Source organism: Mixophyes fleayi, chromosome 2, assembly GCF_038048845.1.
Source record: "Mixophyes fleayi isolate aMixFle1 chromosome 2, aMixFle1.hap1, whole genome shotgun sequence".
Lineage (NCBI taxonomy): Eukaryota > Metazoa > Chordata > Amphibia > Anura > Limnodynastidae > Mixophyes > Mixophyes fleayi.
The window spans coordinates 236,519,359-236,532,402 of NC_134403.1; the positions used below are offsets into that span (position 1 = coordinate 236,519,359).

Below are 13,044 nucleotides of genomic sequence, written 5' to 3' on the forward strand. Positions count from 1 at the left end.
CTCTCCCGGCATATAACAGTATTCTTCCCATTTCTCTAAGCTTTTATGATGTACTTGTGTTTGCAGACATTTGATCCGATCAAGTTGAAAAGATGTTGTCCCAACTGCATGATACATCTGTCATTTTTAATTGTGAGTAATTTTCATCTGGGGTATGTCACTCAAAAGCTTCCAAAGGCTACCACTGATGTCATGTGGAACAGGCGAGGAAAGGCAGAGACTTGAATCTGATTTTGGGTTTGCCACACCTTTGTTTTAGCTTACATGTCTTCATCTGTTACCACAGGTATTTAGTTGCAAAGCACCCTTAACAAGCAGCACAGTACATGAAACCTTCAGGAACCATGAGCCTGATTCATTAAGGAATGTAAAGCAAAAAAAGGAATAACTTTGCATCTTGGCAAAACCATGTTGCATTGGAAGGGGAAGTAAATTTAAAATGTGGGGATAGATTTATAGTTGGGGTAAGGCATGTCCTTGATCAACTTAATATTTCAGTTTAAAAAAAAGCCACCAAGTATTTGTGTGCTACATGAAAAAACAGCCAGTATTTAACTTCTGTGCAAAATAAATAACTAATTTGCCCCCCTTGCATTGTAACATGCTTCTTGTCTTTGTCTGGAAGTTTGCATGGAATCAGAACATTGCATTTTATCCTTAATACCTAAGAGTTGTGTGCAAAGTTGACTCTATTCCAAAGCTGTTCAAAAAACATGCACTTGTGCTTGGTAAATTGCACAGCTCAGACGGCTTCAGTCTCATTATGGTGAACATGTTTCATATGTCATTTTTGAGACAGGTTTCTCACAATACTGCTTTTTGTTATTAGACCTGGAGCCATCACTTTTTTTTGGAAAGTGTTTGGATGGACACTGCATCACCTTTTCAGCCTCCTGTGTTTAAAATACTGCTGCCATCAGGTCGAGAATCATTGTGCATAGATCGAGTCTCTGTGTTAGTTTTGTTCCACTACCCACAATAATACATGACCGCTGCTGTTGCTTGTGTCTGAACCACCCTCCTCTGTAGAATCAGGGATATACTCCTCTCCACTGCTCTCCAGACAATAGTCTGAGCCACCACTGGGCTGTGTCATGCCCACGCTTTCCTTTCTGAGGAGAAGGCTGTCACAGTCTCTCTTATTCCCGTTATGTTTAAAAGGGCAGGGTAGTCAGCAATCCCCTACAGTTTCGGTGCATGTGGTCGAACGTGTGTATGAGTCTGCTATTCAGCTGACAGACGGTGTTGTAGTGTACACACTTTCTCCTTCATGGCATAAACACACACACTTTTTGTCTGACAAAATTAACTCATTGGGGTGTGACAGATTTTAATGCAAAGTATATTAGCAAGGTCTCCTGCATTGGCTAGCATTAGTGGGGACCTCATTTTGTGCCCCACTATGACAGAGATTCCCTCAGTGTTGATGTGTAAACAGGTCAATATTTCTGTAAGTATAGGAGTACAAGTCTATACACACACACATACACACACTCACACACACTTGCTTTTATTGCATCATGAAGATTATTGCATCAGAAGTTTGGAACATGTCTCATGGGGAAACTCCTTTCCTAATGTTCTATCAACAGGGCAATCAAATTGGTATGTTTAGGAGCCGTTTGTCACCACAGTTATCACTTGAGATGTTCAGTTTGACCAGTCCAAAAAATTGATATCTCACTGCCTTGAGGGGACAGTTTCATGTATTCCAGCCTTCTGAGGACATCCATCCATATCACTGAGCATCAATTCAACTATTTTTATTTCTGTTTAAAGCTCTTTACATTGAATTTTACAGCTAACCAGCTTTGATCTCTCAGTGCAGATGACTCAGCCATGATACATGTGATGCAATCATGCTTTCCAGACACCCTCCTTGTCTGAATAACATCATGTGCTTCTCCTCAGATTTGACCTCCTCTTTGTCCCAGCTTTTTTTTCCACACTTTTTTACGATCTGAAAGGAAGCATAATTGTTTATTGCAGATATAACTGTGAAGTACAGCTAAAATAACATGCTTTGGGTAAAGCATGTGCTACTCCAACCTCTAATAAAATTGACTATGTGACTGAATCCTTACATTGTCTGCCTTCTAAAAGGAAAGTGTTGCCCGAATTCATGCCCACTTGTCTATCTGGCTCACGGGACTGCCCTCCATGGTGGTCTCCCGCCATTTCACAGAAAGGGTAACACAGTTCTTGGCAGTTTCTTGTGCAGTTGGGCAGCATCATAGCTAGAAAAGAAAGAGGAGAGTTAGCATTGTTCTTCAAAGTCTCCAGTGGCATTCTACTGAGTTTTAGCTTACACAGAAACAGGAGAGCTCATTTGCTAATTGTCATTGCTGAAATAGAAATAATAGGGCTGGCAGTATTCTTCAAAATCTGCAGTCACATTGTACTGTGTTATATAGCTCACACACAAACAGGATAGGTCCATTGCTCCATTGCTATTTGTTATTGCTGAAATAGAAATAATAGGGCTGGCAGTGTTGTTCAATATCTGCAGTCACATTGTACTATGTTATATAGCTCACACACAAACAGGAGTGGTCCATTGCTAATTGTCATTGCTGAAATAGAAATAATATGGCTGCCAGTATTCTTCAAAATCTGCAGTCACATTGTACTGTGCCATAGCTCACCCAGAAATAGAAGAGGTGGCAGTGATCAGTGTTGAAACAGAAATTCAAATAATAAGGCTGTCAGTGTTCTTTAAACTTTCCAGTGACATTCTACTGTGCCATAGCTCATACAGAAACAGGAGGGGTGGCAGTGTACTTGTCACTCTCCAGTTTCCAGTCACATTGTTCTTGTCACTCTCCAGTCTTCAGTAACATTGTTCTTGTCACTCTCCAGTCTTCAGTCATATTGTTCTTGTCACTCTCCAGTCTCAGTCATGATGATACCAATCTCTCTACCTCATATGCTAAAGCCTATGTTCAAGAGCATAGTGGTTTTAAGTAAGGGAAACAAAAATGTAAATAAAAGCTTATACCTTTTAAAAGAAAACAACACCATTCTAATAAAGGTGAAAAGTTAACTGTAGAAAAACATAAAATTGCCAACATGCCATTCTACCCAAAATATTACCAAGCATACCAGCATCAGCTAGCTCCCTTTTCGCAGCTAGATCTCAGCACCTGCATCATATTCACTCTCATCAGTGTGTACATTATCCTCAAGCAATACTAATTCATCCCTGGAATCCACCATCACAGAAGTCTGTGTACTTTGATGTAATTGTCAGTAATGGCTTTCCTCGTGGAATTTGTAGTTCATTTTATGGCACAGCTGTCACGATTTTTGGGCAATTCTTTTAGAAAAGACCAAATGTCAAAATGTTGTGATGACTCATCTGCATCACAACTAGGTGTCTTGGGAAAGCTTTTCCTAGAAGCAGTTGCCTATGAAACTGAATAGGAGACGTTGTTGTGTAATGTACCACTTGAGCTGTCAGCTTGCTGACCAGGAGCTCATTGCATCTCTTGAGATCTGGGTCAGTTGAAAAGAAATAGAAGACATAGCTCTTAAACCTAGGATCAAGCACAGTTGCCAAAATGTAGAGATCCGATTTCAAGATGTTGTTAACTTTTGGATCCTGCAAAGCGAATAAAGTACTTAAGCTACAAATACAACAAAGTTAGCTGAATTGCTTTGTATCATTTCCTCCTTCAATTTCTCTAGCTGTTCTTCAAAAAGTCTAATTAGGGGAATCACTTGACTCAGCTAATAGCATCTGCACTCTCTTCACAGGTGAATACTTTGAGTGGTTTCAGCACCTTGCACAACATGGAAAGTATTCTCCACTGCGCTGGACTAAAGTACATTCCCCCTCAAATTATATTCTTCTTGCAACTGCTGCATTCTTCTACATGCTATTTCAGAATGTCGAAAAATGACCTGAAATATTTTGGGACACAGACAGCATCTTCTGCATGTCACTGTCATTTTTTAAAAAGTTCAGTACCACCAAGCTGATTGTGTGAGCAAAACAGGGAATGCGATGGAATTCCCCCCCCCCCCCCCCCGCTGTAATGCTCTAACAATATTGGTAGTGTTATCAGAAATCACATATACTCTGGAGAGTCCAAGCAAGATAAGCCATGTTGACATGACATCACTTAGTTTTTTAAACAGGTTGTCAGTGGTATGCCTCTTAGTGAAGCAGATGATACACAGAGTAACCTGCCTCTGAAAGATCTGGCGTTGTTTGTTAGATGCTGCTGCTGTTCCTGTGGGTAAATATAATGTTTAGTTTTCCCAGTTCCACTTATCCCCATATCTGTGGTTAAGTGTACAGTGGGTAGAATGGCATTTTGTATCCCAATTATTTTCTTTTTTTGTAACCTCCTGGTATAGGTGAGGAATTGCTTGTCTAGTAAAATGGTGTTGAGATGGAATTTGGTAACGGGAACACAGGACCTTAATTAACTGTCTTATTCCTGCTGTTTTAATGGTGGATATTGGACGCAGATCTAATACTAGTATAGTCGCCATGGTGCCTGTGATCCCCTATGCGACTGGGTGACAGCTGCCATTCTTGCTTCTTGCAAAGGATTGTTTAACAGTCAATTGTTGTAAACTACTAGTAGTCTATTTCTGGGTCTGCATCTGGGTTGAAGATCCACTCCCAGCAGCAGGAGCAGGAGCAGGAGCAGCAATAGGCCTAACGCTCAAGGATTTTTCTGAGGAGTCCTGGATAGGGGAGGAGTCATCTCGCCTTAGCAACTTGGATGCAGGACTAACTCTGATCACTTGTGAGTATATTGACGATGAAGGTGTTGGGGGTGTAGATTGCAGTTGCTGGGATCTAGCTGAGAGAAGGGAGATAGCTGATGCTGGACTGCTTGTTGTTATTTTTTTAGTATAAGTTTCTGATTTTCCTAAGAGCTTTCCATGAACTTGCTTCAAATGGCGTAACATGGATGAAGTACCTAGCTGGTTAAGGTCACTATCTCTACTGATTGTGGCTTTACAATGCTACGAATGTGTTGTCAAGGTTTGGGTAAAAATAATTCCACACATAAGAGGTGGATTTTTTTGTCTTATGCCCAGGCATGACAATGACCTTCTTATCACTGGCAAGAACTGCTTCCACTGGTGCATGACTTGCCACAGTAGAGTTCATTAACGGCACTGTTTGCTTCGGTGCCTTAAGCCCATTGTTATCTTGCTTTGTGGGGGCCCTAACAAACCAAGCACTTCAGCCATAAAAGTTGCACTCCTTGTCGCTGGAGCACTTGTTTTGTTAAACTGTACAAGTTCTTTTCAATATCTTACATCTTTATGGATGGTAGGGCCCAAGGACAATTCCATCTTGCACCACTTTTCTTTTTTTTCTGCCACTGCTGTGTGGAAATGTTTCCTAGATGTGCAATGAACTGTGTTTGTGTCGTTACTCTTTCGCTGCAGTCCAAAAGTGGATAAAAATAATATTGTGACCTGTGAGGTGTTCAAAATTGACTGGTAATGACTGGAAATTAGTGTTATTGGGGTTAATAATAATGTAAGTACAAAAAAAGAGCAAAATGATGTGATTTTAGCATATTTTAGCTGTTTTTTCTTAAAAATACAGATTCAAAATCAAAACACACAAGGGCGGTTTTGCCAAAACCAAAACACAAACTTAATCCAGATCCAATACCAAAACCAAAACCAAAACACGGGGGTCAGTGAACATCTCTAGTTCTAAGTCATTTAGGTTCAGAACTTTTGAAAGAATAGCAACATGCTTTTGAAGTTTTGTGGAAGTGTTTGGTGATTTTTAGCTCCACATTCCTGAGCAAAAAGACATATGCAATCGGAGTCTGTGAAATGTAACAAAGCAGCCAGTCTTGCAAACATGAAGACATTTCAATGGCCACTCCACAATCTTCACGCTGCAAGATATTCCATTGCACTTTGCACTGCTGGCATTAACAGGATTGCAACTTTCCTACCTCATTTTCGTCAGATTTAAATCCATGTGAAGTGTTTCTTCTCAAGTGCTAGGTCAACATCTCCATGGAGATACAAAGTATTTCTGGAAAAGAAGGTAGTTAACAGCATCTTGGAGACTTGCCCTTCCCCTCTTTCATTGAATAAATTCACTTGTGCCAGGGTGACCTTTGCAAACAATGACCAGGTTTTAAGCATAGAATTGCTGTGGTACACCTTTTGTTTCTCATTGATATACAAGTGCATCTTTTTTCACATGTTCAGCGAAAGGTAAAATCTGAGGCTCATTCCATTTCGATTGCTTCACAGAGGTTTTAAGGCAGACAATGATATCAGCTCATTCCATGCTGCCTTCTAGATCTTCCTGAAGTTGTGTGCATTTTCCACCGTAGCAGTGCAACCCTCAATAATTTCTCATCATTCCATAATGCATGAAATCTTTTGCAAACCATGGCCAACCTACAGTGCCTGCAAGGGAGTCTTGAATGTACCGGTCATAGTCAGCTATCAGCTTCATAGCATTTACGATTCCACCAAACTTTCTGCATGTAGTAAAGTCTTCAATGTTATTTTTAAATAATTAGCTCAAAATATCCATATAGATCTTGAGATACGATTGATATTTTAATTCTCCTTGGTACCCCTAAACATTTACATCCCAATGAACCATATATGTAAATATTCAATTGGCATTCGAACAGATAGGAAGATTATAACCTCCACAATAAAAGTGAGATAATGAGCTTGGGTTGTGGTTCCCCAGACAGGTGGGAATGAGATACCACATTAGCCTTCTGATTCCATAATTTTTAAAAAGGTTTCAAAATGATTGACAATGGATCGATTTAGGAATTATTATGTTGTTAACTAACTCTCTTTTGTTTAACACTGTTTAACATTATTGACATTTTATTCTATTTAGGCACTAATTATTATTATTATTATTATTATTATTATTATTATTATTATTTGTATGGTGGCACACATTTGACATACATAAAAACAGCGAACGGCGGTTCAGTCATATATATAACATGGGGATTTCACACAGCTTTGACTCAAGCCCTGAGTCGAAGCCATGAAAAATCCCAATATTATATATTTGACTGAGCCTCTAAGAGCTCATTTGCGCCGGGAGATCTTAGGCGTTAGTATTGCATCGTGTATGAGGATTCCTACTGTTTTATAGGGATTGTAGCATGCTTTACATAACAAAACTTGGTTGTTCAGAATTCATTACAAAATGAGAAGTCGGTGCAGAAGATGATGTCTGTGGCCTATAAAATTTCTGGGCATTTTTGGCATTCAGTGACCGCATGTAGATCATTGCAACTGAAGCAAGAGGTAGGAACGTGGTCAAATTCCACACTTTATGCACACTGCTATGATATTATGTTTCATAGGGATTGTATCTTTTATGAAACTTGTATTTCTGCAGCTGCTCCGTCACTAATTTTAGCCAAACAGCTTTCTGCAGCCTAGAAAATAGAATGTAATTGAATGTTAATGCTATAAATACTAATATAGGAACAAAATCAGCTCAAACTCACATTATTTTACCTGTTTTTCACATTTCTAAAATAAATCTAGATCCAAAACCAAACACGAAAACACATGGGAATTTTTGGCTAAAACCAAAACACGGGGATCTGCACACATCTCTAGTATTTAGTAATGTGAGTAACAATGAGCTTGGTAGTTCTTTTGTGTGATAAGGTTGTAGTTAGCACTGTGAGTAATAATGAAAACTAATACTTATTATTATGCACAATAGTAACTACAACTCTCATTATTCGTAAAAGTTGTAATAATTGTGTAATGAGAGTTATAGTTAGTAATGTACATAATAATGAAGTTGCACTATTTGTACGTAATGAGAGTTGTAGTGGTACTTGTACGGAATGAAGTTGTATAGGCAACTGTAGTGGAGATACATAAACATACACACACACACGATTAAGTTAGTTACATACAAAGGAAATTTGATGAAGTATTGTACCATCTATGCTAAACTACGTTATATTATATGTAAGATTGTTATTGAAGATTGTATTAATGAGAATATATAATATCTTAAATAGAGTTCTGCATCTGTGTGCAATTCATTGTGTATCATTGTCTCTGCAATGAGTTATGTGTATTATGAGTTAAGTATTTATGTATATAACATTATTTCCCATATCTAAGATATTTACCATGGTGTGAATAAGAATAATATAGAGATTAAGGGAATGGAGGCCCCTGGGCTAAGGGGGGCCTCCATTCCCCCCCAATGTGAGCTGTCCGCCACCCCCCGTGAGGCCCCCCCTTACTTGTCAGTGCAGTCCTCCTTCCGCGGCGCGGAGGACGGAGGACTGCACTGACAGTGCTCATTAACATTGATCGGGATGGGGGCGCCCCCGCCCCCGGACCGATCAATAATGCTGCTGAGGACTTTGAAGGGCCCCCTGGATGCCCGAGGCCCCTGGGCTATAGCCCAGTTAGCCCTAGGGTTAATCGGCCCTGTAAGCCAGGTGCACATGCTGCCGATATTGAGCTGGCTGCATCTGGACATGTGTACGAGTCGGCATATTGGTGAAAATAAGCTATTTTTGCATGCGCGTTAAAAAAAAAAAAGAATTTACTCTTATTTGGTGAAAAACCCTGCATCAGGTGGTGGTAGTCATTTTACTGACATACTACACACCGACACTACTTACCTCAACATAGTTATTACGAAAGTGGGATCCACAGCATATTGATCTTCCCGACTGTTCAAAAAGCGGGCTTGCAAGAATTTCTCTAGATTCACAGCCCGGCACACACAATTACGTCACTTGTGAACACGACACTATTACTGCTGGTCTTAAGGGGGCACTGTAACTAGGAGCTGCTTGAAGAATGTAGAAGGATTAATAAAAGCATTGTCCAGCCAGCTCCTATTTACAGACCAGCCAGGAGGGAATTTATTTTATTTTTTTATTTTTTTTTCTTGTGAAGACACCTGGCATGGGGAAGTGCAGGGTGGTTATGTGGACCGTCTTCTGGCAGGTTCCCTGGTTTCCAGAGGGGTGGTCCCATCGTTGGAGAGCAACAGGCAGCCAATTGAGAGGCTGCTAAGTCAGGTTGGGACTGCGCCTACAGAGGCTGTGTGCGACTCGTGCTGTGGAAAACTTCCACCCCATCCCAGACTGAGGTCACCAGTGCTCAGCACAAAAGGTAGAAACAATTTATTTTTAACAGGGGATATGTGACCGGCCCAGAGTCTATGTACCATTAGAGGGCGACAGAGCTAAAGGGGGTAAACAGCTACGGATTTCATGTAGATAATATGGGGCCCAAACCTTGTCAAAGTTGTAAGATTTATCGTGAAGGTAACATGTAAAACTCTCCATGCTTGCAATATGCCAGATGTAGTTCCTGTGTAAAAGGGTTTTTCCCTCCTTTTGGGTTACAATCTCCTTAATATACTGGCAAATGTATGTATGACCATTTAATACCGTTATATATATGACTATTACCGTCAACCAACTGCTCGCAAAAGGGATTTCTAAATTGACCCAAGAAATAGCATTCTTATATTCCCTTATATCGACAGACTTCAAAAATAACCACGACAAGATATAAATTCATTTTAAGTGTGTTGTATTATATTATAGAACAATAAACAGCGAAACAATATTGTGCACAAAATATAGATTTTGTGCCATATATAACACTTATTGCCTGTAATATACGTACATATGTAATTGTGTGTGTGTGTTAACTAACTCTTGTCTTAAGGTGTAGTGTGTGTGTGTAGGTTTAAGCTATGTATATGTGAATGCATTGTGTAGTGAAGGGGGAGGGGAAGAATCCATACAGATACACTCACTCCATTCATCTCACTCAAAGTCCATAATGAAACTTCTTCTTACAATGTAGTCACCATCCAAAATGGCTGACTTGCCATGCTGTGTTACAAACACATGTTGACTCACAAGGCCTCACTAACAATGTGAAGTCAGTACAGACCCATTACTCATTACAAGCAGTATCAGCCAATCCACCACAAATAGCTCTCTATTCAGCAGTTAACACACAATCTGATCACCTCCTGAAACCAACACAAAACCACACAGGACTATGTATAACACCAATACAAAATGTTATATTTAACGATCTGATCACTTCCTAATCCATCACTTTCTATGCATGTACATTAAACTGCATAAAGCAAACTCACTTCCTGAAACCAACACAAAACCACACAGGACTATGTATAACACAAATGCCTCCATGACCAAAGCTTAACCAACAAAGAACCATGCATAGCACAAACGTCTCCATTTCATCTGTATTCAAACTTTCATTCTCACTTAAACTTTCATATCACTTACAACAAATAATCATTCATTCTGATGTCATTTATGTATCCATACTCACTCACCTTTCACTACATTTAAGCTCCATCATTCACACTAGTTAGGGCCTATGTAGGCCTGTTCACCTAGGAGCAGCATGACCTCTCAGTCCGGGAATTAAGCATGGAGAGAGAGATTATTTCTCTGTGTACAGTAAAAGCCTTTGTTGTGGGCGGAGTTTAGAACCTGGCTAAAGGAATTGCTCACAGCATTCATATGCTAATTATTGACCAATGTTCCAAAACCTGTTTATCTGGTTACAACCCATAGTACTAGGTGGGGGGAGGATTTGTTCCTAGTCAGTGTGCTAATGAAATTGTAACTGAATCTCTTCATATATTATAAAATGCAACATAAATAATAGATTATTTATGTACTCTTCATCAGCCTGCATAGAGGGATGGTTAAGATCTTTCCAATGTTTACCTATTAGGGATTTGGCAGCAGCCAGTATGTGAGAGATCAGCTTGTTGGAAGGGGCATTCTCATCAGGAATAGGGCGAGAGAGAAGGAACGACCAGGGATCCTTAGTGATCTGTTGCTCAGATACGGAGTTAATAAGTGCAAGGACCATATTCCAAAAAGGGACTATACAGGGCCAGGTCCACCATATATGTGGCATTGTGCATGTCTGGCCACATTCCCGCCACCAGCTTGGGGTAGCGTTGGGAAAAATTCTAGACAATCTATCTGGGGTATAGTACCACCTATAGTACAATTTGTATGCAGTTTATTTAATTGTGTGGATATTGGGCTTTTGGCAATCCCCTCCCTGACCTCCTCCCAACAAGACTCACCCGGAGGGGGTCCCATACCTCTCTCCCATTCCCGCACGTGCTGCCCTGGGACATCAAAGGATATCTCTTTTAGCCAATTATAAATCCTCAACACCATCCCTTTGGTGAGTGGGGAATGCAAACACATGTGCTCAAAGAGAGTGAGGGGCCGAAGAGTGTCAGAGGCGGGCAAGGACATAGCGAAGTGTCGGACCTGGAAGTACTCAAAGAGAAGCGGGTGGAAAGGTTCAAACTTGTGATGAAGACAAGATCCGAGACCACACCTATCTCCGCACGTATCCAGAGTTTAAATTGCTGTGACTGGTCACCTGGGGAAAATGTGGGTTGCTCCAGATGGGATTCAAAGGGGAAACAAGGGAGGATTGTTTGTGCTTGAGCTGGCATAAGTCCCATATGGACAAACAAAATTTGAGCGATAGGAGTGTGGAGGCCCCGGGTGGCCTGTCTAGTCTGGAGAGGCCCCATAGGGATGACAAGGAAGGGACTCCCGCAAAGTGGGTTTCCAAGTCCACCCACACTACGGTCTGGTATGGGACATAAGTAACCACAATCTAGGTCAGATGGGTCACCAGGTAATAGAGTTTAACATCTGGAAAGCCTCTTCCTCCCCGAGCATTGGGCTGCATAAGTACTGGTATTGAGATTCTAGGGGGCTTGCCACGCCAGACAAATTTAAGTCCCGAAACACAAGATCTGGCACTTTCACCAGTAGAGTCTGGAAGAGGAAGATAAGTTTAGGGATCAGGTTCATCTTAGCAGCAATGATCCTCCACCGCCATCATATGATATAGCTCCTCCATATTTCTAGGTCTTTTTTGATTTTAATTAGAAGAAATGGAAATTTTTCTCAATATAGTCGGTCATAAGAAGAGGTGATATAGACCCCAAGGTACTTGATCTTGTTCACCTGCCAGCGCAAAGCAAAATTGGCCTGTAGAGTGGCACGGAGGGGAGGGGGAGCGTGGAGGAGCATGGCCTCAGATTTAGAAAAAATTATTTTATAGCCTGAGAGAAGACCATACTCATCAATGAGCCTGTATAGAGTGGGTAGAGAGGCTCGGGGGTATGTGAGAGAAAGAAGTATGTCGTCTGCAAAGAGGGAGACCTTGAAATCCCAGGGTCCCACCTCCATACCCGTTATCAAAGCTGACTGCCTAATCATTGCTGCCAAGGGCTCTATAACCAATGCAAAAATTATAGGAGATAGGGGGCATCCTTGTCTTGTCCCATTGGAAAGGTAGAGCGGAACAGATAGTGAGCAATTAACCAATACCCTAACGGTGGGAAAGTTGTAAAGAGCAGATACTCCTGTCAGGAATTCAGCTGAGAAGCCATACGTTTTCAGAGCGTGATAATTGATGTCCAACGAAATCCGATCGAATACCTTCTCGCCTCTGACGCCTTATTTGAACTAAAATATATTGCGTGATGGGTATTATCTCTGGCTTGACGACCTGGGATAAATCCCACCTGATCATAATGGATCAGACCCGGAAGGACTCAAACGAGTGGCTAGTATTTTTGCATAAATCTTAGCATCAACATTAAGAAGGGAGATAGAATGGTAGCTCGCACAGTCATTAGGGCCCTTCCCCTCCTTGTGGATAACTACTATGTGTGCTTCCAGCATCGATTTAGGGAATGGAGCTCCTTGCAAGACAGCATTAAACAGGGTGCAGAGGTGGGAGACCAAGGTCTGAGGAATTCTTTTATAATAGGCTGCGGTGAAGCCATCTAGGCCCGGGGCCTTAGAGGCCTTTTGTGCTTTAATAACAGCCAGTATTTCCTCTGACGAGGAGAGGGTGGGGAGATTTGCTTCTTTCAGAAATGCCTTTATGGTTTCAGCTGGAGGGGTACTTCCAGGGTTCCAGCTATCTAAGTTATACAAAGCAGAATAAAACTTCTGGAACTTTTGTCCTATTTGA

The 13,044-nt window shown here is 41.0% G+C and overlaps 1 long non-coding RNA gene across 3 annotated transcripts; it reads right to left on the reverse strand.

The window, feature by feature from the left end:
* Positions 1-1,747: 1,747 nt before the first annotated feature.
* On the reverse strand, positions 1,748-10,457 carry LOC142140322 (uncharacterized). 3 transcript variants are annotated; one of them, XR_012688405.1, is made up of 4 exons: positions 10,409-10,437; positions 7,181-7,418; positions 2,085-2,237; positions 1,748-1,960 (listed from the first exon to the last, which is right to left on the reverse strand). It is a non-coding gene; the product is annotated as an uncharacterized LOC142140322 (long non-coding RNA). The 3 variants fall into 3 exon arrangements; XR_012688403.1 differs by lacking the exon at positions 7,181-7,418 and having other exon boundaries at positions 10,409-10,457; XR_012688404.1 differs by lacking the exon at positions 7,181-7,418 and having other exon boundaries at positions 10,349-10,438.
* Positions 10,458-13,044: the final 2,587 nt, after the last annotated feature.